The following is a 12,327-nucleotide window of genomic DNA, read 5'->3' as shown; positions in this document are numbered from 1 at the left end:
AGTCCATGCCTTCTATCAAAAGGTTGATATGGGTTACAAAATTAGTTTTTAATAATGATCTGTGAAGCTGGTGAAACTGGAAATCATGGATCTGTGAAAAATGTAAACCACAATCAATAATTTTGTTATTTTGGCAAAAAGCGGGCAGATATTTTCATGCCATATGATTGAGTACCTATATCTCGATGATCTCTTCAGCTGGCTGGATGTTTGACTTGACAAAGGAAAACTGCAAAATAGGAAAAAAAAATGTTTGCAATTTCTCTGCAAAATTTCACTTGTCATTATTTTTTCAATTTTCTGTAACTGCAATGTAAACCAGTTTATAAGGTAGATATGGTCAAGGCAGTAGAACAAGGCCTTACCAACTTTCCGTTTATCAGGTCAACTGCAAGGCAGTAAAGTCTCTGGTGAAATGATACATTTCATTATAGTCTCAGTGAGCATAATAGTTGTGGATAAAGGGGAAGGGCGTGTATGGAAAGATGAAAGGACGGGGGAGGCTGTTCTAGGGAGAGAAAAGAGGAAAAACAAGAACAAACATCCAGGACCCTTTGGGCTGGTCAATGTAACAGTGCAAAGGAGACATCAGAAAGTGAAAACAAAACCTTCTGGATAGATGACCAAAACCACACAAACTCTTTTTTTTATTTGTGCAGATTTCAGTTGCCTTGCTGTAAAATGCATTCAATAATGAAAAACAAATAGCCAGAGATGGCAGGTGCTGGCTGCTAGCAAAGACCCTGCAGGGCAGTGGCTGTGGGCAGTGTCCCAGAGCATACATGTGGTGGTGTGCCTGGTCATGGACAAACTGTTCCACTGGCCAACCATGTGCCTAAACTGTTTTTACTTTTCATCCACAGGCTATTCAATCTGCAAATCCTGATGTTCAGTATTCTGTTTTAATGTGAATGGTGGGCCTGTTAATACCAAAGCTGACCTTTGCATATTGTTATCTGTTTTTCATAGGCATCACCTGTCTGCTCTTAAATAGGTAGAGGATGTAAATTTGAGGTGTATTATGTAAATTGAAGAGGCAAATTACACGGTCTGGTAGGGGTCCTGGTAAAGAACCGTGTGTGATAGTACATGTGGAGGAGATTTAAAGCTCTTTTCTTTTTTCTAAGTAGGCAGAGCAGACTAGGTGGTGTGAATGTGTCCCAAAGCAGTTCCCATCATGGGGACTGCGACCTGAGAAATATAACCAACTATGTATTTTTTTAAAGGGAAATTAGTTGAGTTTCACATCTGAAGTTGCTCACCCCTAAATCCAGTTGTAGCTCATCATGGCTTTCTTTCCATATGGGGAAGCCCAGGGAATTTAAAACACAGTGTGAATCATCCTAGAGAAGTCAATAAAGAAGGAAGATGTCTTCCTTAAGGTTATGGGGAACATAATTTTACAACATCTGATACAGAAGAGATTGCTGTCTGTCTCTCACCTCTGTAGGTTTTTCTTGTTTCAGCATTCTGCATTTCTGTGCAGCCTTATTTCCTTAATGAGTTATTAATTTCGGGAGAAAGGAGGCAGAGTGGCTTTCTGTGGTCAAGAGCAGCAGAATCCTGTGACTTTCCAGGTGGTGTGAAGTGGGATTTAGTCTGTGAGCATAGAGCATTGTGTAGCCAAATCCGTGCCTTTGCTCTTGCCTCTGAGGGTTGAAGGAAGGCAAGGGCTGTAACCAAAGCACCTTCTTTGGGGCTCAGATCCTGGGTTGCAACTGCAGCATTTTACCTGTGAGCCCCAACCAGTACCAGGTCCGAATTGCTCATCTCAGTGCTGCTGCTCCAGAGGATGCGGCTGCCTTGTTTGGCACTTAAAAGAGGCACAATCTGAACATAGCCCCCAGGCCAAATGAATTTTTTAGTGTTTGGTGCTTTGTCCTTGATCAAGCCTATCTCATTCCTGAGAGATGAGAGCAAATACCTTTGCCACAGATGTAATGAAGCCTATTTGTCAGTGTCAGAGGGTCTTCAGCAGCATTACATGGAGACAGTAAACATCTCAGAAATGTGGTTTTGTACCTGAGAAAATGACAGCATTTCCTCTCTAAAATGTTCCTTTATAGCTGTGTTGAGACACCACCCTAGAAGAGAGAGGGCTAGTGAGTACATGGGTGTTTTATTTAGTCTGTGCTTTTTCAAACATTGCATTCCTCTCACTCTCTGTTGCTCCATATATTATTTTAATATGAAAGGGCCCCTGTCAGTAGTCTTTGTTCACATTTTCCTTTGAGCAATTTCAGAGTGGACTTAAAAAGTCAGAGGCACCAAAAAAAGTTATTTTTGCTCTGTAGGTTTTAAAACTCCATTCATTACCTGTTGTTTTCTTAAGGTCTATTTAATGCCGTTTGCTAGCTATAAGCTCCAGAGAGATATTTACAGGTTTGTAATCCCTTTTTTAAGCAAATATTGAGAGGAAGCAACATTTTTAAAATAATCCTTTTGGATTTGACTTGAATTGTGTAGATTTTTAGCCTAGTTTAAAATTAACACCTCTTTGTCATCTACCCACCAGACTCGCTCTTCAAAAAGCTCAGATATTTTCTCATCTCCTACGTGCTCCCCTAGGTCCTTACCCTGTAGGTCTCCCTCCTTTACGTAAATCTGTCCGATGAAAAAAGCTGCAAGAGCATGTTCACATGCTGTTCCAGAAACTGGGAATTTAAATAAACAAAACAAATTTTGAAATTAATTTGCTTTAAGTAAAATAGGAGGTTCTATTTGTATTGGGTGATGCTTTTATTTTTTAAGAAATACTTTCTTCTAGTGTTTAAAAATTTACTGCCAGTTTAAATAAACAGCAGAGCTTTTCGATGTCGAAACCGGTATATTTCATGGAAGTTTTTATTTCTAGATTTTCTACTCTTTCTTCATGCAATTTCTGTTTAGAAGATAAACAGCTTGTTTAATAAATGGGGCTGCTGGAGCCTATTCCCATGAATGTGGCTGGGTTCAGATTTCAGGACAGAAGGATACTGAGAAGCAGACGTCTGCTGGTGCAGCATGTACCAGGGTATTAAGGCAGGCTCCCCATTGCCACCACAGCCCAGAAAGGTGATGTTCAGAAATGAGAACTACTCTGGACGTAGTGAGATTGTTGTCTGAGTCCAGCTACTTACGGGCAGGTGTCCATACCACAAGGAGCTTGTACATCCAGTTCTCTTCCAATAGCTGCTCTGTGGAAAGTTAAATGATTTCATTTCTGGCACATTCTGCGAGCTCTGAATTCACCTTACACGGGGGGAGTCGTTCCTCTGCATTGTAGGTCTGATGCTGTGCCGATATGGAAGAGTGCCCACCTGGTTATTCCGAGGCACTTTGATGGGAAAGCCAGTCTAATTGCATCTGTGATTGCTTTCAGTCTCTAGGTTATGAAAAATATTTGCAACAGTGCCCCTTGACTCTGTAAATATGGGGTGCATATGTGTTTTGTCTGTGTGTGGCACGAGGGAATAATGATGATTTCATTATGCAGAATCAAATTTTCTCTGAGCCAATCATTTCGTGCTTAATATACTACCTCCAAAGAACTGCAGTTCATTTAAGGTCTCAAGCATGATTGTGGTCTACCATGTGTAGCCCTGCAGTGGCATGGAGGTGAGAAAGACCTCTCTTACTCCCATTTTCTCAAAAGTACTTTTGCAGATGTTGTACAGAGCCCTGGAAGAGTAAATACACCGAGCAGGGCTTCCAGGGACATTAACTCCTGCATCCCACTTAGTCCCTGATAACAACTTGCTACTGAAATGTCCATTATTAGTGATACCCCATCTCTTTTGGGAAATGTGTCTGAAGTTGTTTTCTGCCTGTCCTGTCCTTTTCAGGGTAACCTCCAGTCAGAAACATGACCTTTGAGACTGGAGCATGCTCAAAACTACAAATAAGTTTCACAAAAGCCTTTGTTTCAATGTTTTATTCAGGTTTTTTCTTCTTCCTGTTTTCTTTTTTTTTCCCCCATGGCTTAAAGGAACAAAGTGGCAGAGCTTGGAAAGCAGTGTTTTTAATCTTCTTTTTTTTTTTCAAACAAGTAGATAGAAAATTGGGGAAATTTTACAAAAACTTCTTGTTTCTTGGAAAGGGAAAAAGCTCAGATGATTTGTGTAGGACAGGGGTAGGATAAGAAATTTCATGATGCCTTGGTCACAATAAGTATCTTTTCCCCATTTATTTTCCTTTGTCATGTCTCTTTTTGTCTATTAATAGTTTTATTTAGTATTATACATACTTATTTTGCACTGTATGGCATTAAAAATTAGTGCCTCTATTTGAAAAATTTAATGCCATTCACAACTCATTTACTTAAATAGGTGGTGGGGTTTTTACTTCTCTGTTTCTGTAGGCAGCACACCAGGGTACACTATGGCACAGTGCAAACAACAAATAAGGGGTTGTAAAAAACGGAGTAAAACAAAGCTCATCCCTTGGAGCCCTTTTTGTTTGTTTGTTTTTGTGTTTTTTTTCTTTGTTTCTTCAGTGAGTTGTTCACTTTGGATTTTACAGGTAGATGAAGGTTTAACTTTCTTACTGACAAACAGTCTAGAAGTTCATTCTCTTGCTGAATCTGGTGGAGCAATCCCTGAAGCCTCCTGTAGGAGTGACAATCGCAAAATTGGAGGCAGATGGAAAGGGAAGTGTTACTTCTTTGTCATTTCCCTTGCAGTTATGGACCATAGTGAAAGAAAGGTCTTTTTTTTTTTTTTAAGGAAGCCAGACTAAAATCCAGGCCTGGAGCACCCCAGTTACAAAGTTAATGTGCAGGTCTGCTGGCACCCTCTGTGCAGTTGGATGCTGGTGGAAGTGCAGATCTGTTGCATCACTTTTCCTAAATAAGTGTGAGAAGGCTGCTGTGAAAGAAAAATCTCAGCCTTCCTCATAGCACAGGAAACTGGATAGTTCAATATATTTGCTGTGGCTGGAGGGAAGGAAGAAACTTCCATGCTCTCTTATATAAATAAGATACATGTTAAGTATATATGTATATAGACATTGAACATATTCTTAAATATTTATACATCATGCAGGAAAAAATTATCAAGAATGGTCATAAAATATTATTTGGCATCTACTGTTGGTATTTGGTCAGGTTCCTGGATTCAGGTGCACAGAAATGCCTTTCACATCTAAAAAAAAAATTACTGTTTTTACATGAAATACATTTATCACGTTTTTACATCAGCAATACCCTTGCCAATGTACATGACTAATCCTTGTCCCAGAACATTAGTACATTTGGATCATACATAGGACTAGGTATATCCCATCATAGGATGCACCTCATCAAAGTCTGCAGAAGCCTGAAAATAGAAAATGTAGAAGAGAAGTTTCTTGGATTCCTTCTTTGTTTCTCTTCTGTGCATTCAGTGACAAACGGGGTCTGAGACTGATTCAAGGGATTTGCCTTCTTGATCTTTGAAGAAAGGAGTTCTTGTGAGCCTGATCACAAAGTCTTTTTTGCTGGTATTTGTATTAAAATAGCAGTAAACTGATGCAACTTGTACTTGGTGTGTGGGACAGTATGCAGGAGGAGGAGAGAAGAAGTAGGGTTCTGAACTGATCTTGCAGAGGGAGTGACAAGAAGGGACAGGATGTAGACAGGACCCAAGCTCATCAGTGCAGTGAAATGTGAAAAGGTAATTGCACGTTGGGATGTGGGAAAAGGACTTGCAGTGCCTGCATAATCAGTGCAGGAACTGCCAAAAGAGTGATGATGTTCTGTCTCTTGTTTTAGAGTGCTGATTCTCACTGTGTTTTTGACCTGAAGAAATTGTTCTGTTCCCCATTTTCACGTGAAGAAACCATATCCCTGAGCTTTGCCCAAGAGTGAGAGCAAGGGATAAAAAACCTGAATTTCAAGACATGTCACAGGCAGCACAGTATGTTCTTGTTCTGTTCGTAGACATTCTTCTCCCAGACTTGCTCAACTGATACGAAACTTTGTGCTCTTCCCGGAAAGATACCTGATTTGCATATTTTGACAAAACTGAAAAACAAATGTCAAATGCGCTACCTTCACCAAGGAGATGCAGTGGATCTTGGAAATAGAGATCCCAAATTACCTTTTGAAAGACATCTAATAATTTAATTGGAGTTTTGCATCAAAATGATTGAAAACATTTCAGGCCTTTAAAGGGATGACACTGAGATGTAGTAGCTTCATTGCAGAAATTAAGGTGTTCCTGATAGGTGAGTCATAAAATCACTGTTTGTTTTCTCTGCAGTTTTGGGAAAGTTGCTGAGACTGACTCTGTTGGTTTTTCTACCTGCAGAATAGACACAATGTGTGCTACACAGTGCTATTAAAGTGTGAAGTAATACATTAAAAGAAAAAAAAAAAAAAAAAAAAGCTTTATAAAGCACTTTGAAGTTGGAAAGTGCTTTATAAGTGCTCTGATGGTTTTTCATTTAAAAAATTATGCTAATAAAAATATCACACAAAACATTAGAGTTGTCATTTTTCCCTTTCCCCTGTGCCTAAAAGCTAAGCTGTCCTCTTCCTCTGGGAGTGCTGAGGATACTCATTATCAGACAATGTTTTTGCTGTAAAAAGATTCTTTTCTGCCTGAAACAGCTTATTTTTAGTAGAAATATGAAATCTAATTAGCCATAATTTGTGTTTTTCAATTTATGATTTGCCTTTTTAGGATCCTACTGGTATGGGTCTAGTGTGACTCTTCCACTTGTCTCCAAGTATTTCTGGTGTTTACAAGGAAGCCGAAACCAGCTGATATAAATACTGTACCTTATATATATTGCATAATGTTCTGTAGCAGAAACCAAAGCTGGAATTGCCAGGAAATGTCCTCAGCCCTGCAAAGCTGCAGATCTGTTTACTTTGACTAGAAAAATTACCATCATCAAATATAGACACAGACGTGCTTGATGGGTTTTTTTTTTTTTCTATATGTACTTGCTATGGGCTAAATTTTTAGGACATCACTCTGGTTTTATGTGGGGATACTCCTCCAGGTGTAATGGCAGTAGAAACAGTGAATAAATATGTGGCTATAGATGGTGGGGCTTGGCAGTTGCCACTTTTTAAACCATGCAAGTTTGACTCAAAGCCATTGAATTTTGTGAATGGAGTGAGGGATGGCATCTCTTCCAATATCCCACCCTCCCAGTCTGGAAACACTACACAAACCTATAAAACAAGTTTTGTTTCCAAGAGTTTCTCTAGCTTTGTCCTTCTCAAAAGTGGAATTCCAGCATGTGGCTTTTTCACAGGGTGATGAAGGCTTAAATACAGGAAAATCTGACTAGATGACTAAACCTGTACACCTGAACAGTCCTTTACATTTATTTTCTAGTTGACTCTTACTTGGAATAATAATGTCACCAGTATTTCAGAGTGCTGAGAACCATTGCAGGAAGGGGTTACAGAGAAGTGACGTAATAACTCAGAGTCATGGTGACAATTTATGTGCAGAAAAATTGGATAGATGGCAATGTCTGAAGTGGACACAGATGGCACACACCTGTAGCACTAGAGAGAGACATGAGTTTATGCCAGAGAAAGAAATCAATTTAGGATTTGGTCACTGGCATGGTTTCTGTCCTGGTAGCAGAAGGTGTTACCTCATCATTACTTAATGACACTGTTGCCAAGAGCTGGCTAAACTGATGAATAAATGAAGCTTAAATAATACACAAATGAAGGGAACTGGGAGTGTGCTAGGAGTACATAGGGCAATTGTAGTAAATAAATCTCCTTGCCTAGGGAGCCTCGGGAACATAAGCCCGGCTCTGTTTCCTGGAGCTCTGGAGCAGTTTCCTCACTGGCACAATTACCCATAACTATTTACATGGTGTTTTTGTGGTGCCTGCCTTTGAAGCATCTGGCATCAAATACCATGGCACCAGCTAGATGATGGACAGAGGACAACTGCCAAGGAACATACCACATGGAAAATTCCACCCAGTGTAGAACAGACCCTGGGCCCTGCATCTGTTACATGACTTGGTCTCCTGCTGGTACCCACATACAGCTTTTTTTTTTTTTTTTTAAGGAATATGTGAATGTCATCAGGTTGTAAAGGAAAAGTTTGAGAAAGATTTATTTCCTTGGGTGAACGAACTTGATGTTAGAGTAAATGAATGAGGATATGAGAAGAGAGATGTTGGGCTGTGGGAACGGTGGAAAATTTTGGAAGGATTGGCTGAGCAGTGTACAGTGTTAATTACTCAGCATTATTAATTCATAATTTGCTTGAGTTTAGGGAGATTTAATGAATAACTGTTGTAACTGTGTTCTAAAGTGCTTAAGAGTGAGGAGTCATGATAGGATAGGAAAAATAATATGGTAAAAGTAATTAAACTAATTTGGATTGTGGAATTTGGACTACAAAAGTCAAGGTTTTGGAGGGCTCTTAGAAATGGATGTTTGTTAATGCAAGATTAAAATAATTACTAGTTCCATTTGGAGCATTGAGTCATACCTTTGAAACTTCATAATTAACTTCCCCAAACAATAGAAAATACTCATTTTCTACAGGGAACTGTCTAGAACAACTATTCAATGCTCCAGGGTCCCACTTGATCCATGAATATACCTGCTGTGCCTTCCTGTCACTGTGCATGTATTGCAAGACAAAGCTGTGAGATAGCACTAGAATACAGTTTCTCTATGTTTTGAATCTTTATGTCAGGTTGATAAAACAATAGAGCAGCCCAGGGCAGGTGCAAATCTAGAAGGTTAGGTCCTGTGAAAATGTTTATGACTTCAAGCTTTTATTTTAAATTGTAGCTTGTATCAATATAAAACTTTACAGATTCAGAAGATTGAACTAACAGGATTTTACCTTTTTCCAGTTATCTTTTCCTTCTCGTGTTAATTGCCACAGATTCTTAGTCTGTTTCTGCAGTTGTCATTACTACCATTTTCCAGAAGTGGTCCACTGTTTCATCTTCTCCTTTATTCATGTGTTGCTACTGCAGACTCACACTGCCTGCTTTTGCTCTGTGGAGCTGAAGGAGAATTTGAATGTCTGGGTGTGTGACAGTGACTGCTCCCTTGCACTTGGTGTCTGCCAAGACATCGAAGGAGCCAAAACGTGCCCATACTTTGAACCCTGGAGTTGCTTAAACACTTGAGCTCAAGTGCTCACACAGGCAGAAGTGTCTGAGTCAAAATGGTTGAGTAGTTGACTTCCACTCCATTGCAGTCCAGTCTTGAGATGGATTTTATATATATACATATATAAAGTGTATATATATGTGTATAAATATATATATATAGTTATATAAAATATGATATATATAAATATAAGCATACATTTTTTATATATAGACTCATAGAGGAAGAAGATGTGTATAAAAATAAAAGCACTGGGCTTAGTTTCTTTCAGTTAACAAACCAGTTTCTTTCACCTCTTCACTCACCATTTTCTGGGTTGCTTTGCTGTGGTCCAGCTTCTCTCCATTGACTGTACTGAGAATTTCAGCTGTGAGTGCCCAAGCTCATCAGACAATGCTACTGTGGGATACTTGACACCAGCTTCCTGTCCTCTAGCAATTCTGCTTCTGCTGGTCTTTTTTCCATCCCTGAAACTCCTGCATCTTCTGGTTTTTTTATGGTCAGCTTTCTTGTCTGGGACAGTACCAAACAAAAAGTTAAGAGTTAATATAGTATTACCCACAAAGAAAATTTTTTGTCGAGCACCTGTCCAGCCACAGATAATGGAGGTGCTAACCCTAAAAATGAGTTTGCATGGAATTCTATTGATTATGAAAAATCCAATGAAAAGTCATGTCTTTCACGACAATGAAAGTCATGTTTTCTTTACAGTGGCTTGTTTAAGGTGCAGCTGTCTTCAGACTACTGCTGCTTTGCCTTTTTTTTCCTTCTTATGCTATACGCATATATTCAATTGAAAATAATGAAAGGTCTTCTTAGGTTGAGCTTGTAAGAGCGATTTTCCTTCAGTGGTGTAAATAGCTTGAGAGGAATGTGGTCAGTCCTGTCTCTTTCACATAGCTTTATAGGGGCTGGGTAAGCAGGATTCATTCAGGAGGGAGGCTGGAAGCAACACCTGAGAACTCCATCAAAATGACCTCTTCTTACCTTCTTCCATCAGCTGATTTTCTTTTCTTACCTGAAGTGATACTGTTTTAATGGACAAACAAGCTACTTCTGGGATTACTCTTTCACCAACTATCCCCTCCCTGTATCAGGTTCTCCATTTGTGTTCTGTCAAGGGAAAGGAGATCTGGGATTTGTGTACCAAAGAGGCCATTGCAGGGGAAGGATGTTGGGGCAGGGAGAGACTTGGAATTTCAGATATTTTTAAATAAGGATGCACAGTTTAGGAAATGCCGCCTCATTTTGCTCAGGATGTCTCTGTGGTCAAAGAAACCAGCTGGGCAGTATCTATAGATTGGAAACAAAAAGTTTTAAAGTACCTTGAGGATGGACAGGGCAAGTGCCCCACTTGGATATTGTTGATGCTGTGGGACAAGTGTTAGGATAGACTTGCCAAGTCAAATGGGGAGACTTCTGTATTTGTGCAGCGCTCTGCACCAACTGTTTGTGGCAAGGATATGTATGTAAGACAGTGTGGTGGCAAATCTGAGCATGTTTAGTAGCACTTTGTCATTGGCAAGAGTGTTCAACCTGCCATCTGCCCTGTACCTTATGCCCATCCAGCTCACGGCAGCTGCTGGATTCCAGGCACCCAACACTGTAGCTGCCCAGGGGCAGTGAACACTGTTTGGTGCCTTGTGCTTGGCTGAGGACTGTAGAATTATCTAGGCTAAGCTGCTGCTGGTACAGCTCTGGGCTGTGGTCACCTCAGAGCCTGGATTGCTGGATTCTCCTCACAGCAACTGTCTTCCACCCCCATCTGACATCAAAACTGGAGCACAGATGGTGCACAGGAGGTACCAGCCCAAGGAGCAAAAATGCTGCTGACAACCCTGCTGACATGCCTGCATAGCATCCAGTCTCCTTACAGAGGCCATTTCAGCTGGACTTTTTCAGGGCTATTTAAACTGCAATGATATTCTTACTTGGGAATTTTCTTTGGAAACCAAGAGCTCTCAGGAAAGTATTTATTGCCTTTTGAAGAGATGTATGGAGGGAGGTGCTGCTTACGACAAAGCAAGTGTTGCGTCACTGGTTTGTGTAATTAAAATAGTTTCTTGCAAGCTGCTGGTGATTCATAGGAGATAATAAATGAGGAATGATTGTGCCTGATGAAGGAGACAGTTGTTGCAGAGATGCTCTTCTGTTGTTACTAGATGCTTTCAGAAGAGGAGGTAAAAAATAATTTTTGACACACCAAAGGAAGAGCTGTACAGACCTCACACAGTTTCCATTCTTCAGTTTTGGTGCACGCTCAGCTGTGGGATTAAGGTGTGATCAAATGCCAAGAGCGTTTACCATGTATGCATTGAGGGCTGGTGATAGAAATCACGAGTAATTATAGCCTACAAACATTGCAAAAATGGTGTTTTATAACAGTTGTGTTATGGAAGCACAAAATCCAGTTTTACTGTATTAATATTTTCTGATACGATACGGCAGAGAATGTGGAGCATGCATCGTGCTCACCTTTATATCAAAAGTATGAGGTGGAATTTTCCAAAAATGTACACTTAGCCCAAGGTTGAGCTAGTTGAAGTAAAGGGGTATTTATTTACAGTGTTCTGCACATCCCAAGGATGAGTACATTTTAAAATTGTACGCTGTTCCTGGTAACATCTTACATGCAAAATTAATTTTACTGAAAGCGAGTGCAATAAATAAAGAGGACATTTTGCCAATTAAATTTTTATGTTTAATTGGGAAATTGTAGTTCATTTTTAGCAGCTTGCTAAGAAATGGCCTGCAGTGTTGTTTACACAAATAATTAGAAACCATCATAAACTTCATAGATGTAATTGGAAGTCTGTGTCAGGCTCTGATAAATTGCTGAAATATCAGGTAATCTGGCCATTTTGGGAGAAAGTGTAGCCTGACCAGATGAGGATAGCAAACTGGTACAGTAATCACAGGAGTAATTATGCAGCCCTTTGTCCCGATGTTAATCCCCACATCACCCCTGCAAAGTAGGAGCTATATTGTTGCCTTAATCTTGTTGATTTTCTTAGTCATGTGGATGCCACAGGAATGATAAATCTCAAGGCCTGCTCTTATTATATTCAGCAGTTTCAGTACCCTGTAGTTGTGTAATTTGGCCTAAAGCAACCCCGGGGCAGTGGGTGTTCATGGAGGGGAGAGGGAGAGAGGGGGTGGGGGGATTAAGAGCAACGAGGGGAAAGTCACCACCTGTTTGTTTTGTGGTTTTGTTGTGTTTGCGTTTGTTTGGGTTTTTTTCTTTTTTTTTTTCC

The 12,327-nt window shown here is 39.9% G+C and overlaps 1 protein-coding gene across 13 annotated transcripts in view; it reads left to right on the top strand.

The window, feature by feature from the left end:
* KLF12 (KLF transcription factor 12) overlaps positions 1-12,327 on the top strand; it is a 249,071-nt gene that overhangs the window by 227,364 nt on the left and 9,380 nt on the right. The window lies entirely within an intron of this gene.

The sequence above is a fragment of the Heliangelus exortis genome, chromosome 1, assembly GCF_036169615.1.
Source record: "Heliangelus exortis chromosome 1, bHelExo1.hap1, whole genome shotgun sequence".
In the NCBI taxonomy this organism is placed as follows: Eukaryota; Metazoa; Chordata; class Aves; order Apodiformes; family Trochilidae; genus Heliangelus; species Heliangelus exortis.
This window is presented reverse-complemented; position numbering and strand designations above follow the sequence as displayed.